This window comes from Octodon degus, unplaced genomic scaffold (assembly GCF_000260255.1).
Source record: "Octodon degus isolate 3935 unplaced genomic scaffold, OctDeg1.0 scaffold00076, whole genome shotgun sequence".
Lineage (NCBI taxonomy): Eukaryota > Metazoa > Chordata > Mammalia > Rodentia > Octodontidae > Octodon > Octodon degus.
In genome coordinates this window covers 7,299,462-7,306,753 of record NW_004524652.1, presented here as the reverse complement: position 1 = coordinate 7,306,753, position 7,292 = coordinate 7,299,462, and the positions used below count along the sequence as shown (strand labels likewise).

Sequence of the window (7,292 nt, the reverse complement as noted above, 5' to 3'; positions counted from 1 at the left end):
TAAAAATTAAAAAAAAATTTAAAAAAAATGTCCTTGGAGACCAAGTTCAGTCCTAGCTTCTCCCTCTGGGCTGCTGGGGCTGGAATCCCCTGTTCATGCTCTGGCCCCTCCCCCAAGGGCAGTTTCCTCAGCGGGGCCCCGGGGACCACGACCGTGTTTCTCTCTTCCTTTCCCACCATTCCCAGCGCTTGCACGTAGTAGGCTTTCAGCCAGGAAGAGGCAAGCAGACTCTGACTGCAGCTTTTCTCTTCTCCTTCCTTCCTCTGCCATTCCACTTCCTCCAAGTAAAGCAACTGCCTCAACGGTGACAACTATTTTTGGAACGAAGGACTTCTTGGGCCCCCAGATGAAGTTGCACTGGAGCAGGGAGCACTCCTGGTGTCTCACCCCCCAGTGGGGCCCGGACCTGCGCTAGGATTCATCTTTATATTTAAATCCACTCCTTGGGCCGGGGAGGTGGCTCAGTGGAATAAACGCTTCCCTGGCAAGTGCAAGGGCCTGAGTTCAATCCCCGGTTCCGCACAAAAATAAATAAATAAATAAATAAATCCACTCACTTAAAAATTGATACATGTATCCAAAAAGAAAATAGACTTTGCACTCATTAAAAACAAAACAAGGTTGGGGCTGGTGAGATGGCTCAGTGGTCTATAAACACCTGAAGCAAAGCACAGGGACCATGGTTCAATCTCCAGCACCACATGCCAGTCAGCCCTGCCCCCTGGTGGGCTGAGCTGGCCACACACACACACACACACACACACATAAATAAATAAAAATTTAAAAAACAAAACAAGGGACTGGGGAGATGGCTCAGTGGAATAAGGGCTTCCCTGGCAAGCTCAAGGACTTGAGTTCAATCCCTGGCTCTGCAAAACAAAACAAAACACACTACTAGGTACCTTGGAGTGAAGATGACTGTAAAAAATAAAACTATTGGGGCTGGTGAGATGGCTCAGTGGTCTAAAGCACCTACTTAGAACAAGCTTAGCAAAGAACAGGGACCGCGGTTCGATCCCCCAGCACCACATGCCAGCCAGCGCCGCCCCCTGGTGGGCTGAGCTGGCCACACACACACACACACACACACACTAAAAAAATAAATAAATAAATAAACTTAAAAAAAAAAATAAAACTATTGGGGCCGAGGAGATGCCAGTCATGGTGACACAAACCTGTAATCCAGCGCTCTGGGAGGCAGAGGCAGGAGGATCAAAATTCCACCCCCAGTCTGCCAGAAGACTTTACAAATCTGAAAAAAGGACTGGAAATATAGCTCAATGGAAAAACCCTGGATTCAGTCCCTAATGAGAGAGAGGGAGAGAGAGATTCCAAATTAACTCCTTACACACAATGTTGAGAACCCTGCAATTCCTTTCACTTCTTCTGGGTGATGAGGACGAAACCCACGCCCCAGGGCCAGGCACGGGAGTGCTCCACGAGGAGCCACACCCTCAGCCGAGCCTAATAACTTTCTGATGACTTCTCCAGAGGTTGCTAATTTGTCAGGACACCCTAAAATCCACTCCACCCCACACTTAGCGGGGGCACACGGGATCTGCTCCAGGGTCGGTCTCATCCTTAGTGCAAAGCTGTAGAGTGGAGGGGGCCAGGGAGATGGCGCTCCCTGGCAAGCGCAAGGGCCTGAGTTCAATCCCCGGTTCCACAAAAAAAACAAACAAAAACAAAAAGCCGTAGAGTGGAAAGGAGAACCTTGCAAGCCCACCCAGGTTGCTTGGTCCCCAAACAACAGTAACAATGCGGGGGTGGGGGTGCGGGCATCTTGGGGTCAGCACCCACCTATCCCCCCTCCGCCCCGTCCACCTGCGCCCACCTGCGCTCGCCTGCAGTCGTGGCTTTGCCGCCTCGCCCTTAACCTGCAGTTGCGGTCCAAGGCTGCGGACCCAGCCAGGGTCGCTATAGCAACGCGCCGCCCCAGCAGAGCCGCCACGCAGAGCCCGCCTCTTCCTGCTGAGACCCGGCGGCGGCCGGCGGCGGCGGCGGCGGGAAATTTTGAAGGGCGAATCCGTGTCGCACTGTTTCTTGTGACCGCAGAAAGTTCTGTATACGTGCCAGTTGTGAAGGATGCAACATGCACCTACAGAAGAGGGCTCAGGTCCCCAAAAGCCACAGCCCTAGCTGGCTGTGGTGGCACACGCCTGTAATCTCAGCTACGCAGGGGGCTGAGGCAGGGGGCAAGTTGAAAGCCAGCCTGGCCAATTTATGATTTATCAAGACCCGGTCTCAAAATAAAACAGTTGCAAGGTTCTGGGGATGTAATTCAGTGCAAAGATCCTGAATTCAGCCTCAGTCTTGGGGAAAAAGAGAAGCCACAGTCCTCCCAGTGGCCTGAGAGACCTGGGGTGACCTGCCAGGCCCCTCCCCCTTCCTCTCAGCTGTGTCCCCTACTCCCACTGCGGAGCGGCACTTCCTTTTGTTCTTGGGAAATGCTGGGCCAGTCCCTGCCTGGGGCTGCTGAACCTTCTACGCAGTTAGAACTGTGCTTACAATCGGAATTTGCACAGCTACTCTCCAAGCCTAGCGCTTAGCGCCATCTCACCCGTGCGTATACACTTATTGTCTCGTCTCTGAAGACAAGGTTGGTTTTTTTTTCCTCCATTCACTTTTGTTTTTAATAAATAATAAACGTGGTCAGGGTAGAGTGCTTGCCTAGCATGCATGAGAACATGGATTCGACCCCAGTACTGGAAAAGAAAGTCACTCTGGGGTTGGTGGTGCTTGTGCATAATTCCAGCACTCTGGGAAGCTGAGACTGGATGATCCCAAAGTTGTTTTGTTTGTTTTTCCTTTTGAGACAGAGTCTTGCTATGTGGTCCAGGCTGGCCTCAAAATCACAATGATGCTCCTACCTCAGCCTCCAAAGTACTGAGTTCCAGGTGAGGTGAGCGCCACCATTCCCCGCCTTGGAGGCTTAGGGATTTAGTGATTTAGGTGAGATCCAGTCTCAACATAAAAAAAGAAAAAGAAAAGGGATGTGGCTCAGTGGTAGAGTTCTTGCTTTGCATGCACAAGGCCCTGAGTTTGATCCCCAGCACCACAGAGGAAAGAAAGAGACATCCCCGGTTCTGGGGGGGGGGGGGAAGGAAAAAAGAAAGAAAGAGAGGGGACCCGGGAGATAGCTCAGTAGAATAAGTGCCTGCCTGCCAAGCACGAGGTCCTGAGTTCAATCCCCGGTACCACTGAAAGAAAGAAAGAAAGAATTTGAAGGCCCTGGACTCAAGCCCCAGTACTACCACCACCAAAAAACAATCAAACATAGAAAGATATAACTTGTGGGCCGGGGAGATGGCTCAGTGTAATAAGTGCTTCCCTGGCAAGCGCCAGGGCCTGAATTCAGGTTCCACAAAAAAAAAAAAAAAAAAAAAAAAAAAAAAAAAAAAAAAAAAAAAAAAAAAAAAAAAAAAAAAAAAAAAAAAAAAAAAAAAGAAAGAAAGACATATCTTAGCCAGGGATATAGCTCAGAAGCACAATACCTGTCTGGCAAGCACAAAGTCCTGAGTTCGATTTCCAGAACAAATAAAAATATAATGTTAATGCCTGGTACAATTATTGGCATTTTGCCGTATTTGGGTATTTGAAAGCAGAGCCAGGCATGGTGTTATACATCAGTAATCCCAGGATTACAGACAGCTAAGTTAGGTAGAAATATTAATAGGCACTCAGAAGGGCTAGGCGCTCAAGGGAATTGCACAGAAGACCAGGACGCGTCACAGCTGTGGCTGGAGGCGCATGTGAAGATTAAAGTCACAATGACCAAATTTACCTACTTTTCTAAAGGATAAATGGAATTTCTTTTCTTTTTTTTTTTTTTTTTTTTGCAGAACCGGGGATTGAACTCAGGCCCTTGCGCTTGCCAGGAAATCACTTATTCCACTGAGCCATCTCCCCGGCCCCACTAAAGGATAAATGGAAGTTTGAGATTATTGGTAATAACTTAGGGAGCTAACTCGGTGGCACAGTGCCTGCCTGGCAAGCACAAGGGCCTGAGTTTTATTCCCACTCTCCCCCCCAAAAAAAAGAAAAAAAAAGATTATTAATAGTACCATTTTGAGGTATTCCCGTATAAATAAACCACTATCTCAGAGGTGGGCATCCTCTTCTACCCACTAAGATTAAGAGGGTCCAAGACAAGGTTATAGATTATATAGATTGTCAACCAATGTTAATGACGTCACCTATACGCCCTTGCTACAACTGGATCAATATGAGCCACACAGCTTCACTGAGAATCTTTTTTTTTTTTTTAATATATTTAGTCCAGGGACTACAGATGGGACTTGTGGCCATCCTTCTGTTTTCAGCCTCCCAAGTGCTAGGATTACAGGCGCATGTCATCAAGCCCCTTCTCAACCACCCTCTCAGCAAGCCCTGGGGGGGGGGGAGGGCTGGCACAGCACGCTTGGGATTAACCCTGTCCCTGCGCCTGCCTAAGCAGGCACTTTAGTCCTCTGAGCTACTTGGCCAGCCCTCACTTAGAATCTTATTGTTTGATCACAGTTCTGATCCATGTTGTACCCACCCTGTGATTTTCCTCTATAAAACTTTATCAGAGAAGTGGGCTCTTGGGTAACCCATTTGGGGCCCTGCCTGTCTCTCAGGGGCCATCCCTGTTCCCCAATAAATTTTCCTATTCAACCTCCACTGTTTCTTAGAATTTATTTTTCAATTTTGGGAAACACGAACATGGTGTAGCAGTCTAGCAGGTTGGGAGTTACATATTTTCCCCCCATTTCTCAGTCTTGGGAGACTGAGGCAGAAAATCCCAGGCTAAGTTGAACTACACAACAAAACCTTACCCCCCACCCCAAGATAGCAGAGAAGGTTGGGGGGGGGGCGTAAGGGTGTGTGTGTGTGTGTGTGTGTGTGTGTGTATGCTTTGTCTGAGACAGGGTCTCGCTATGCAGTTCAGGCTGGCCTTGAGCTCGCTTTGTAGCCCAGTCTGGTCCCAAACTCACAACAATCCCGCTGCCTTAGCCTCCCAGTGCTGGGGTTGCAGGCGTGCGCCATTACACCTGGCGGCTTCGCTTTTGCCCAGCTGTCTGTGGCACCTAGGGGGGGTACCAGGCGCTTAACAGTCGTTCAGTAAGTATTTATCAAATGAGTGTGTGGTGTGCACTTGGGGACACCGGTTTTGGGAGCCAAGGGTCCCCCATGCCAGCTGCAGGGAGTTTACTTTATCCACTTTTGCCAGGGGCCAGCGACCCCAGGAAAGGCATGGTATCCTGGGTGGGGTCCTGCTGCTGTACAAAAGCAGCTCTATCTGCTTCAAACTGTTCTGTGCTGTCCCGGCTGTAACCCCAGCATGGCACACACACTGTCCCCAGGTCTTGTCTTGCTCCTCCTCCGCTATCTCTTGCAGCTACGGTCCCAGGCTGCCGCTCCAAGACTTCAGGCTGTTTTGAGCCTTTGAGAGCCCTGGGCGAGGGATAGAGGCAGATGGGGCCATCTCACTTGTCTCTGCCTCAGAGGATCTCAGCGAGAAGGCAGCTGGGTGTGTCTCCTTACACGTATCTGGTCCTGGTTCTGTCACCTGCCTGGGTACAGTGGTGGCTTCCTGCAGTTGCTCGTGGTTTTTTTGGGTTTTTTTTTTTTCGGAACCAGGGCTTGAACTCAGGCCCTTGTGCCTGCCAGGGAAGCGCTTATTCCACTGAGCCGTCTCCCCGGCCCCTCCTGCAGCTGCTTGTAAGGGACTGCTTTTGTTTCCCCATTTTTTCCTTACTTTTGCCCTTTGTTACATTGGATGTTAACCTTTTGTTTTATTTTACTTATTTCTTTGTTTATTTTTTGAGGCAGGTTCTCTCTATATAGCCCAGGCTGTCCTCAACCTCACAGTGATCTTCCTGCCTCAGCCTCCGGAGTTCTGGGATTACAGGTGTGCCCCATCATGCCCTCGATTCTTTATCACACACTGCTGTTGTCTGCCCTGTGCTCCACATGGAAACTACGGCCACTTAACTCACCACGTGGCCCGTCTCTCACAGAAATGAATGGACCTGTTCCGAAGTCCGGTCCTGCCTCCCTGACTGGCCTGGCCATGTCCTGAAGGTCACCCTGGCCCTGTACCTCTGACACTGAGTCCTTCCTATCCCCTCTCCTTCCCTCCTCAGGCAGCTAGCCAGCAGCCCCAGCCGGCCTTCACCCTGGTACAAGCTGTCCCTTGGCTGGTGGCCCTGTCCGAGCTGGCTGCCACCTGCTGAGCAGCTTCACACGGTGACCCGGCTGGTGCCTGGCCCCAGCCTCCATCCCAGGGCGAGGGACACTTTCCCGGCCCTGTGGCTTATCTGAGTGGGCCAGCTGGAAGGGCAGGTTGCCTGTCTACCAGATTCTTCTCCCTGTGACGGGGACAGATCTGGCAGCATTTTCCACAGGTCCTCATGTAGGTGGCAAGGGTGGGGTGGCCTGGCCTCTCCCCAGTGTCTGGGGGCTTCTGCCTCTGACACACTTCCATATCACTTGGTGTATCACTGGCTGGAATCTGGACTCCTCCAAGAAATGCTGTGTACAACTTGGGGTGCGTGGAGTACCCAGTGGAGACGAGGGCACAGAGGCACCCCCTTAGGCCCGCATGTTCTCATGGGAGGTGTGGCCCTGGAGGCTTTTTCTTGGCCACCCAGCTCGGGCCTGTGAGCTACCCAACTCCGGGGTGGCGCTGCTCCATGGGCAGTACAGACGAGAGCAAGGGCTGGCAGCTGGGGCTGAGCTGCTGGGTCCCCAAATTCCCAGAAGTAGCAGGAAGGACCCACCTGTCTGTACAATAGACAAAGGTGGCGCCAGCCCAAGAATCCATCAGCAGGTGAATGAATAAACAAAATATAATACAATGGGATATTATTTGGTAATAGAAGGAATGAAGTTCCCATACATGCTTAGGATGCGGAGGAATCCTGGAAACATGGCTCAGAGTCAAAGGAGCCAGATAAGGCCACTTACTATGATTCCGTTCACTTGAAATCCGCATAATTGCCCGGGCATGGTGGCTCACCTTTGCTATCAGCCCTGTGGGAGGCTGAGGCAGGAGAATTAGAGAGACATTGTTTCAAGATAAAAAATAAAAAATAGTGGCCAGAGCAGGCACACACCTGTAATCTCAGCCTCAGGAGGTTGAGGCAGGGGGATTGTTGAATTTGAGACCAGCCTGGGCTATAACATGAGCTCAAGGCTAGCCTGAACTGCACAGCAAGACTGTTTCAAAAAAGAGAAACAAGGGCCGGCCAAATAGCTCAGCAGAGGGCTGGTGAGATGGCTCAGTGGTCTAAAGCACCTACTTAGAA

General features: G+C 50.6%; 1 protein-coding gene across 2 annotated transcripts in view; it reads right to left on the bottom strand.

The window, feature by feature from the left end:
* Positions 1 to 1,908, bottom strand: part of Morn3 (MORN repeat containing 3) — a 12,105-nt gene extending 10,197 nt beyond the window's left edge. The window contains exon 1 of one of the 2 annotated variants that reach the window (XM_023720441.1): positions 1,835 to 1,908. The gene's annotated coding sequence lies outside the window, so the exon portion shown is untranslated. Of the gene's footprint in view, positions 1 to 1,175; positions 1,193 to 1,834 lie in introns of those variants that run through there. The other variant, XM_023720442.1, reaches the window with a different exon arrangement.
* Between the last annotated feature and the right edge of the window lie 5,384 nt (positions 1,909 to 7,292).